Source organism: Bombina bombina, chromosome 10 (genome assembly GCF_027579735.1).
Source record: "Bombina bombina isolate aBomBom1 chromosome 10, aBomBom1.pri, whole genome shotgun sequence".
Lineage (NCBI taxonomy): Eukaryota > Metazoa > Chordata > Amphibia > Anura > Bombinatoridae > Bombina > Bombina bombina.
In genome coordinates, this window is record NC_069508.1 from 26776445 (window position 1) to 26787792 (window position 11348).

Consider the following 11348-nt stretch of genomic DNA (forward strand, 5'->3'; position numbering starts at 1 on the left):
GACAGTCTAGTCCAAAATAAACTTTCATGATTCAGATAGAGAATGTAATTTTAAACAATTTTCCAATTTACTTTTATCACCAATTTTGCTTTGTTCTCTTGGTATTCTTAGTTGAAAGCTAAACCTAGGAGGTTCATATGCTAATTTCTAAGCCCTTGAAGGCCGCCTCTTCTCTCAGGGCATTTTGACAGTTTTTCACCACTAGAGGGTGTTAGCTCATGTTTATCATATAGATAACACTGTGCTCACGCACGTGGGGGTCGATCCGATATAAAGCGTCGCCCGCAAAAGCCGGCGACGCCAATAATTGCGCGGATTTGGTATCCTATATACGGCGTAAGCTAGAAGTTACGCGCGTATATTTCTGCCGTCGCCCGCAGTTTTTTGGGCCATAGGCAGGTATACCAAACCCGCGCAGTTTGGTATCCAATATGCAGCGTAAGGACTTACGTGGCGAAAATGGAGAAAACTTACTCCATTTTCACCTCGCCACAAAAAGCAGCCGTAAGAAGCCTTACGCTGACTATTGGAGCCCCGTAACTCCCTAAACTGGCTGCTAAAATAAACCTAACACCTAACGCATGCGCAATGTCTATCTCCCTGTCAACCGCGATCTGCTAAAATAAACCTAACACCTAACGCATGCGCAATGTCTATCTCCCTGTCAACCGCGATCTGCTAAAATAAACCTAACACCTAACGCATGCGCAATGTCTATCTCCCTGTCAACCGCGATCTGCTAAAATAAACCTAACACCTAACGCATGCGCAATGTCTATCTCCCTGTCAACCGCGATCTGCTAAAATAAACCTAATCCCGGCCGACTGCTAAACTTGGAATGAGGTACCTTTAAATGACGTCATCCAAGATGGCGTCCGCCGAATTCCGATCAGCCAATCAGATTGAGCTCGCATTCTATTGGCTGATCGGAACAGCCAATAGAATGCGAGCTCAATCTGATTGGCTGATTGGATCAGCCAATCGGATTGAACTTGAATCTGATTGGCTGATTCAATCAGCCAATCAGATTTTTTTTAACTTAATTCCGATTGGCTGATAGAATCCTATCAGCCAATCGGAATTCGGCGGACGCCATCTTGGATGACGTCATTTAAAGGTACCTCATTCCAAGTTTAGCAGTCGGCCGGGATGGATGCTCCGCGGCGGCGGAGCGAAGAAAGAAGATTGAAGATGCCGCCGGAAGAATGAAGACTTTGCTGCCGCTTGGAGGAAGACGTCGCCGGAGGAAGAATTCTTCTTTGCCGCTTGGAGGATGACATCGCCGGAGGAAGAATTCTTCTTTGCCGCTTGGAGGACGACATCGCCCGGATCGGATCAGGAGTTCGGCCCGGTGTGGTGAAGACAAGGTAGGGAGATCTTCAGGGGGGTAGTGTTAGGATTTTTTAAGGGGGGTTTGGGTGGGTTTAGAATAGGGGTATGTGGGTGGTGGGTTGTAATGGGGGGGGGGGGATTGTATTTGTTGAATGCAAAAGAGCTGAATTCTTTGGGGCATGCCCCACAAAAGGCCGTTTTAAGGGCTGGTAAGGTAAAGAGCTTTGAAATATGTTTAATTTAGAATAGGGCAGGGAATTTTTTTTATTTTGGGGGTTTATTATTTTATTAGGGGGCTTAGAATAGGTGTAATTAGCTTAAAAATCTTGTAATCTTTTTTTTATTTTTTGTAATTTAGTGTTTGTTTTTTTTTGTAATTTAGTTTAGTTAATTTAATTGTATTTTTAGATAGATGTTTGTACTTTATTTAATTTATTGATAGTGTAGGTGTATTTATAACTTAGGTTAGGATTTATTTTACAGGTAATTGGGTAATTATTTTAACTAGGTAGATATTAAATAGTTAATAACTATTTAATATCTATTATACCTAGTTAAAATAATTAACAATTTACCTGTAAAATAAATATTAACCCTAACATAGCTACAATGTAATTATCAATTATATTGTAGCTATCTTAGGGTTTATTTTATAGGTAAGTATTTAGATTTAAATAGGAATATTTTAGTTTATAAATGAATTAGATTAATTTAATATAAATTTAGTTAGGGTTAGATAGAGTTAATATAGTTAATATAAATACTATAGTAACTATATTAACCCTAATATAATTAGGGTTAATATAGTTAATATATATAATGTAATACCTATATTAACTATAATATACTTAGGGTTAATATAGATAATATAGCTGGCGGCGGGGTAGGTAGATTAAATTAGGGGTTAATCATTTTAATAGAGATGGCGGCGGTGTAAGGGGCTTACATTAGGGGTTAATAATTTTAATATAGATGGCGGCGGTGTTAGGGGCTCACTTTAGGGGGTTATAGATATAATATAGCTGGCGGCGGGGTACGGGAGCGGCGGTTTAGGGGTTAATAACTTTTTTATTGTTAGGCTAGTGAGGGGGGATAGCGGATAGAGGGTTAGACAGTGCGGGCTATGTTAGGGAGGCGTGTTAGACAGTGCGGGCTATGTTAGGGAGGCGTGTTAGACAGTGCGGGTGTTTTAAACTTTAGTCAGGTTTTATAGGCGCCGGCAGATTCTAACGTGGCGCAAGTCACTGGCGACGCCAGAAATTTGTACTTACGCAGATTTCTGGACATCGCTGGTTTGTGAGACTTACGGCACGTTAGCATCTGACGGCGACCTATATGGGATGGCTCGAGTTGCGAGCTGAAACTGCGGGCGACGCCGGTTCCCTCGCTTGCGCCGCAAACTGCGATCGATATCGGATCGCGCCCGTGGAGTTCCAGTGAGCAAGCTTTGATTGGCTAAAATGGAGGTCTGTCAAAAGAACTGAAATAAGGGGGCAGTTTGCAGAGGCTTAGATACAAGATAATCATAGAGGTACAAAGTGTATTAATATAACAGTGCTGGTTGTGCAAAACTAGGGAATGGGTAATAAAGGGATTATCTATCTTTTCAAACAATAAAAATTCTGGTGTAGACTGTCCCTTTAAATGCTTTTAAAAGATGTTTTTTGTTCAGATCTTTTTTTTTTTATACACAAAAATAATTTTGTATAATACTGGAAGAGATAAGTGAGTGTGCATGTGTTTGTGTATATATGTGTTTGTGTATGTGTGTATGTATATATATATTTATATGTGTGTGTGTGTATATATGTGTTTATGTTTGTGTATGTGTGTATGTATATATATATATATTTATATGTATGTGTGTGTGTGTGTGTGTGTATATATGTGTTTATGTTTGTGTGTATGTGTTTGTGTATATATATATTTATATAAATGTGTGTGTGTTTTACATATCTACAAGTTTAACAGACATTAAAATAATTGTTTTCTTTGTCAAAACTAATTGATGGAATTTAAAATGTAATACAGTTTTAGTTTTGTGGTAAAAAAAATACATTATTATGCTGAGAAAAATATATAAATGTATATGCGAGATTTTAGATATTGGGCACTTTACACAAATATAGATGTTAATGAACAAAAACGACCACTAACAAAATACTCAGAAAGATAGGTTAACTTTTAAATGAGATCCCTTTGCAACTTATTACTCTAACACAATAATAAGACTCTCAGGGGCCGATCTATTAACTGTCGCTGTAGTGAATCATGTCCGCCCGATATCGCTAAATGCCGACAGCAGACATGTTCGGCATTTATCATTCTTGTGAAATGCTTGTGCAATGCCACCTCCTGCAGATTCATGGCCAATCAGCCGCTAGCAGGGGGTGTCAATCATCCTGATCAGATATGATTGCTATCCGTCGCCTCAGAGGCGGCGGCGGATAAGTTAAACTGTAAAGGAGAAGCCGTCTTAAGACCGCTGCTTCTTAACTTATATTTCCGGCGAGCCTAAAGGCTTGCGCGGAATAAGCAGCATTGATTGCTTCTTAAAACGGCCCCATAGTGTTGTGCAGAAAGCTGCAATCAACAGAGATAACTGCCCCCTGCACCGTACTGAGCAGTTGTATACAAATGTAATGAGGGCGCATTTTAACCCGCTGCCTAATTCGATATGAAACAGTTTTAGGGCATTTATTAAGCAACACGAATGTTAGATGAATTTATTCCTTATTTTTTACATTTCTCTATATCAAACTAAAGATTTACAAAGATTAAACACATAGGGCTCCATTTATCAATGTGTGGTGAGACAATGTTCTCAAATAGGGAGCCTGTCTGCTCGTGGTTGTGGCGAGCTGACGGCCTCATGATGCCTGCATTTCCATAGCACTAGCATCTGCTTGTGCAACAACGCTCCCGGCTCTCATGCAACTACTGTAACTAGTCCAGGGTAAATTTAATCCACTAATACAGAGGTGGCATTGAGGTTAAGAAGCAACAGTTATAAAAATAATGTAACAGACTCATTGTAAGACTCATGGGATACTCCTCTATCAGACCGAACTCGGCCAGTAGTCTTGTTATCCCGGCGTCGAGCCGGAAAGATAGGGAATATCCCAGAGCAGAGAGTATCAGGCAAATGAGGAGAGAGGCACTCACCACAGGCTGGACAGCACAAGGCAAATAGGCAGACAGGATCCGGCAACAGAAAGGCACGCCCGTAGTAAAGGAGTTAACCAGGTAGCGAAGTGAGACAGGCAGGGTTCAGCAACAAGGAGTCAGTCCAGCAAGTTAGGGAATAACCAAGTAGCGTAGTGAGACAGGCAGGGTTCAGTAACAAGGATCAGTCCAGCAGATAAGGGGTTAACCAGGTAGAGTAGTAAGACAGGCAAGGTTTCAGCAACAAAGTATCAGTCCAGCAGTTTAGGGGTTAACCAGGTAGTAAGACAGGCAAGGTTTCAGCAACAAAGTATCAGTCCAGCAGTTTAGGGGTTAACCAGGTAGAGTAGTAAGATAGGCAAGGTTTCAGCAACAAAGTATCAGTCCAGCAGTTTAGGGGTTAACCAGGTAGAGTAGTAAGACAGGCAAGGTTTCAGCAACAAAGTATCAGTCCAGCAGTTTAGGGGTTAACCAGGTAGAGTAGTAAGACAGGCAAGGTTTCAGCAACAAAGTATCAGTCCAGCAGTTTAGGGGTTAACCAGGTAGAGTAGTAAGATAGGCAAGGTTTCAGCAACAAAGTATCAGTCCAGCAGTTTAGGGGTTAACCAGGTAAAGTAGTAAGACAGGCAAGATTTCAGCAACATAGAATATAGTTCGCCTGCTGCCCGTTTAAATAGGCAGAGGATAGACGCCACAGGACCGGATGGCATCAGGAGCGTGCGACGATGACGTCAGCGCCACACACATCCAGAGCCGACACAGCCCTAGGCAACGAGCATGGGGAAGATACGGCGCGGCGTGACACTCATAAGGAAGCTTATTATTTTCTGGGTCATAAAAATTATAAATAGAATGTTGATAAATATGATTCATTTTATATCAGATTTTTTTGCTCCTTTTAATTTTAACTTTATTTTAGATGAATTTATAATTTACAATAGCAACCTGCTTGTATTTAGGCGAATAAACAAATTATATAATGTAAACTGGTTGTCAGAAATAGGGTGGATTCTATTACAGTTGAAAAGCTGCAGGTTACAGCAATTTTTTTAACACAATTTCTTTGATAAGCTTTTTGACAGTAATTCATTCTAACCATATCCTGTGTCTCCTCTATGTAGTTTATACTATGAAAAAATAACTTGACTAATGTATAGAAACTGCTGATGTGATTCGGCCCTGCAGCGTGATATGACTCAATGGTAATAAAATTCATTACGTATGCGCAGACTGACTGCATACAATTTATATGACTAACTTCATATTTTAAAAATGTTTTACAGCACTGTATACATAATTTATTTCTACATTATTTACTCAGGGGTGTATTTTAGCAGAGCCCAACTAGGCCACTTTTTCCTTTTGGACTTGTGAAATTTCTCCTCTGACTAGTAAACTATAGTGATAATATATTTCCACCCCTATTTATATTATTTTATTAATTTATTTATTTTAATTATATATATATATTTTTTGTGTGTATTTTTTCTTTTTTTAATTTTCAATATCCCAGAATGCATTAGGCACAGTGATTACATTTTCTTTAATGTATTAATGATTCAGATGGGGCAGCAATTTTAAGCAACTTTATAATTTACTCCTATAATATAATGCTATCTTTATATAAAAAGCAGGAATTTAAAGCTTAGGAACCGGCCCGTTTTTGGTTCAGAACCTGGGTTACGCTTGCTTATTAGCTAGCCAAATGTAGCCACCAATAAGCAAGCGCTGTTCAGGGTTCTGAACCAAAAAGGGCTGGCTCTTAACCTTTACATTCCTGATTTTTAAATAAGGATAGCAAGAGAACAAATAAAAATGTATAATAGGAGTAAATTAGAATTTTTATTCAAGTGGAAAATGTTATGTACTTTACCAAAATTTCTATGCACATTTATATAGTGTTAAGCAACTCAAGATCACTTCAGGAATACACTAATTGAAAACCCACTTAAAGGGACATGAAATAAAAAAGCGTTCTTTCATTATTCAGAGCATACAATTTTTTTTGTTTCGTTCTCTTGGTATACTTGTTTAAAAGGATATCTAGTTAGGCCCAGGAGCTGCTGATTGGTGGCTACACATATGCCTCATGTGACTGACTCACCCAATGCATTTAGCTAGCTCCCAATAGTGCACTGTTGCTTCTTCAGCAAAAGATATCAATAGAAGGAAGCAAATTCCATAATAAAGTCAATTGGAAAGTTTATTAAATGGTATGTTCTATCTGAATCATGATAGAAAGAAAAATAGGGTTCCATGTCCCTTTAAGTGTCTTTACTTGGTATGTTTGCTTTGTCAATCAAGACAAGATTTAAACTAAGAAGTTACATTGGGCCCAATTTATCAAGCTCTCCCCCCCCCCCCCTTTGACTGCAGGTTCGCAACAAGGTTCATCCAACCGGGGAGATTAACAGCTCCTGCCCACACGTAATTGGCTGTGCCCGGGCAGAGGGTGGAGTTGCACAACACGGAATGATAAGTGGATCCCATTGTAGCAGGTAGCAGGGTCATGAACTCCAGGATTGTTTAGTATGCAGGATTTAATTTGTGTCATTCTCATAGTATCCTTTGTTGAAGAAATATGCAATGACTTGAGGCATCTTTGTGCAGCCACAAATCAGCAGCTACTGATCTTGTTTAGATATGCTTTTCCACAAAGGATATCAAGAGAATAAAGCAAATTTGATAATAGAAGTCAATTAAAAAGTTGTTTAAAATCACATGCTCTTTCTTAAAGGGACACTGAACCCACATTTTTTCTTGCCTGATTCAGATAGAGCAGCAATTTTAAGCAACTTTCTAATCTACTCCTATTAAGTTTTCTTCGTTCTCTTTCTATCTTTATTTGAAACAGAAGGCATCTAAGCTAAGGAGCCAGGATTGTTTGGGTTCAGAATCATAGACAGCACTTGTTTATTGGTGCTGTCCAATCAGCAACGACAACCCAGGTTGTTCACCAAAAATGGGCCGGCATCTAAACTAACATTCTTGCTTTTCAATTAAACATAGCAAGAGATTGAAAAACATTTGATAAAAGGAGTAAATTAGAAAGTTGCTTAAAATTGCACGCTCTATCTGAATCACTAAAGAAAAAAAATTGGGTTCAGTGTCCCTTTAATTATGAAAGAAAAAATTGGGTTTCATGTCCCTTTATATGATAGAGCAAGTGATTTTAAGTTTAAGACACTTTTAAATTCACTTTTATTTTCAAAGGTGCTTTGTTCTCTTGGTATCCCTTGTTGAAAAAGAATACACACAGATCCTACACTAGTGGGAGCTAGATACTGATTGGTGATTGCACACATTTGTCTCTTGTTATTGGCTGACTAGATGTGTTCATATAGCTGCCATTAGTGCAATGCTGTTCCTTCAGCAAAGGACAACAAGAGAATGAAGCAAATTTGATAATAGGCGTAAATTGGAATGTTGATTAAAATTGTATGTTCTATCCAAATCATGAAAGAAAATTTTGGTGTTTCCTGCCCCTTTAAAAAAACAAATCTGACTGATCAGTCAAGTAATTTATTTAGTGTATTGAATAACTATATGATTAAAGGGGCATGAAAATCAAACTTTCCTTGTTCAATTAGGGCATGTCATTAAGAGACTTCTTAATTTGCTTCTATTATTCTATTTACTTGGTATCCTTTGCTGAAAAGCATTTCTAGGTAAGCTCAAGAGCAGCAACGACCCACTGAGAGCTAGCTGCCGATTGGCGGCAACATATATATTCCTCTTGTTATTGGCTAAACAGATCTGTCATTAGTAAATCAGAACTGCTCTCAATCTGACTTTAACTATGTAAACACATAGTTAAATACATGCAAAAATGCAATAATAAATGTAAAAATAAAAATATCCAATTTATTAATTTGATAAAACTCACTTCTTTATTTTGGTACCTTTGTTAAAACCTAACTCCTTTTCATAAGAGCATACTTAGGTAGGTCCAGGAATGTGCACAGTTTTTATAATGTAGTTTCATTCTTTAGGTCCCCTGCTTTTCCTGTAATCTATGTCTGAATGTGTTTTTCCTCTGACCCAAGAGAGGCTGGAGAGGATCCTGAAGTTTTAATAATTCAACCCTGTCAAAATTCTACACAGTGATTGTTTGATCAGTGCAGAGTTCATTTTTATCTGACCCTTACTAGCTACAGCTAAGCAGGTAAGATAAATATACTCAACATTATTTTTCAAGGGATGTGCCCTGTAGGGAAAATGCGTGACAAAATATATGTGCAAATTGCAGCATATTTCACAGACAGAAGCAGAGAAATTAGGCTGTTTTTATTTTTGGGGGGTTACAGGTTTATTATTTTAAACATTTTTTTATGTAACTAACTAAGGCATCCTGGTTGTGTCTAGAGACATGAAAAGGATAAATTCTGTAATTGGAACAAACATAAAATGTAGTATCGCAGCTGAAATATTGCAAACATATATTTTCCTGTTACATTTCAGGCATCCGTTGTCAAGCCATGTATATCAACCTGGACTCTAGCATTGCTAATAAATTATTTAAATATATAATAACTCATTGTGTAAACCATTTACAAATCTAAACAAGTCAGAAGACTTGCTTTAAACCCATAAACTCTCTGACTACACTGTTTCCAATACAGCAAAGGAATCTGGGTAAGATATGCAAATGAGATTCACAATGACTCACCCTTTTACTTTTAGCCTGCTTTTAAAGACAGACTTCCCTTTACACCATAGCACTGCTGCATTAAACAGCTTTAATGCTTAGCTAGGGTTAGTACAGTGATTTAGACCAATCCCAGGACAGCTGTTTCGTGGTTATTGCCACTCATCAGCTGGGAGTAGGTTGAATCACTGCTTGGTAAAGTTCATTTCTGGGGGAAATTCAACAACAATTAAAATTATGGGGAGGCGAAAAGTGAGTTTAAAATCCTCCAGTAAATACAAAATATAGAGAAAATAACTCATTGTGTAAACCATTTACAAATCTAAACAAGTCAGAAAACTTGCTTTAAACCCAAAAACTCTCTGACTACACTGTTTCCAATGCAGCAAAGGAATCTGGGTAAGATATGCAAATGAGCTTCACAATGACTCACCTTTTTACTTTTAGCCTGCTTTTTAAAGATAGACTTCCCTTTATGCCATAGCACTGCTGCATTACACAGCTTTTATGCTTAGCTAGGGTTAGTACAGTGATTCTAACCAATCCCAGGACAGCTGTTTCGTGGTTTTGCCACTCATCAGCTGGGAGTAGGTTGAATCCCCATAATTTTAATTGTTGTTGAATTTCCCCCAGAAATGAACTTTACCAAGCAGTGATTCAACCTACTCCCAGCTGATGAGTGGCAAAACCACGAAACAGCTGTCCTGGGATTGGTCTAAATCACTGTACTAACCCTAGCTAAGCATCAAAGCTGTGTAATTCAGCAGTGCTATGGCATAAAGGGAAGTCTGTCTTAAAAAGCAGGCTAAAAGTAAAAAGGTGAGTCATTGTGAACCTCATTTGCATATCTTACCCAGATTCCTTTGCTGTATTGCAAGCAGTGTAGTCAGAGAGTTTTTGGGTTTAAAGCAAGTCTTCTGACATTTTTAGATTTGTAAATGGTTTACACAATGAGTTATTTTCTCTATATTTTGTATTTACTGGAGGATTTTAAACTCACTTTTCGCCTCCCCATAATTTTAATTGTTGTTATATATATCTATCTCTATCTCTATCGCTATCTCTATCTCTATCTATCTATCTGCACTCTGCTGAACTATCGTGAAAGTACTACACACAAATGAGCAATACATTTGCATAGCAAATAGTTTAAGTGTTTTTTAGTGACCTTGTGGTGACCTGGACACATATAGCTGCAATAAACCTATTTGCACAGTAAATAACCCTACAGGGGGACAGCTATAGAGTATGACTGATCTTACTTGTTGTAAACTGTATCTTTATCCTTTATGTAAATACATGCGTACCCCAGAGATATTGTTTGTGGGTTTGGTTCCAAACCACCGCAATAAAGCCAAAATAGCAATAAAGTGATTCGCATAAATTTGTTGTTCCACAGTGCATATAAAAGTTATATTTACACTATACTGTAGTCTTTTAAGTGTGCAATAACATTATGTCTAAAAAAAACAATGTACATACCTTTTTTAAAAAAATAATTTATTTGCTAAAAAGGATAACCATCATCTGAGTCTTCCGTGAGTCATAATCTTTTTGCTGGTGGTGTGTATATATATATATAGATGTGTATATATCTGTAGTTACGTGTTTATATGTGTATTCGTGTGTATCTATGTGTTTATATGAGTATATATGTTGGAAAAATGGCGCTGATGGACTTGTTCCACGCAGTGTTGCCACAATCCTACAATTTGTAAAAAAAAAGAGCAATATCTGCGAAGCACAATAAAACAAGGTCTGCCTGTACATAGAAATTGTTCTCAACACATCGACACAAGATCGATATGTTCAAAGCAGTGAAGTGCAGGTTGCAAGGGTGGAAGTGGCCAAGTTTGTCTCACTAACTATCAGCTGCCGACACAAACATCGCCTGAGCTAGTAAGTGTAGTTGTAGTAAAACTTAGGACCCTATGGCAATATTTGAAGTGTGCCTATACAGAAACTAATTTTAGTTTCAGTGAGTCTGCCCCATGTAAGCACACTTCAAATAGGGTAGTAAAATGCCGATGAGCGGCGATGTCAATGATGTGGGCGGTAATATCACATCCCCATTGACTTCTAAGGGAGAGACTCGGTCATGACCCCTTTTTTTAACATTCCGACAGACTGTTGGGCTGCGATTGCCGACGAGAATGTTTTGAAGTATCAGCCTTCGTGTATAGATGAAGAGATAAGACAAGA

General features: G+C 38.1%; 1 protein-coding gene across 2 annotated transcripts in view; it reads right to left on the minus strand.

The window, feature by feature from the left end:
* Positions 1–11348, minus strand: part of COL24A1 (collagen type XXIV alpha 1 chain) — a 416052-nt gene that overhangs the window by 368418 nt on the left and 36286 nt on the right. The window lies entirely within an intron of this gene.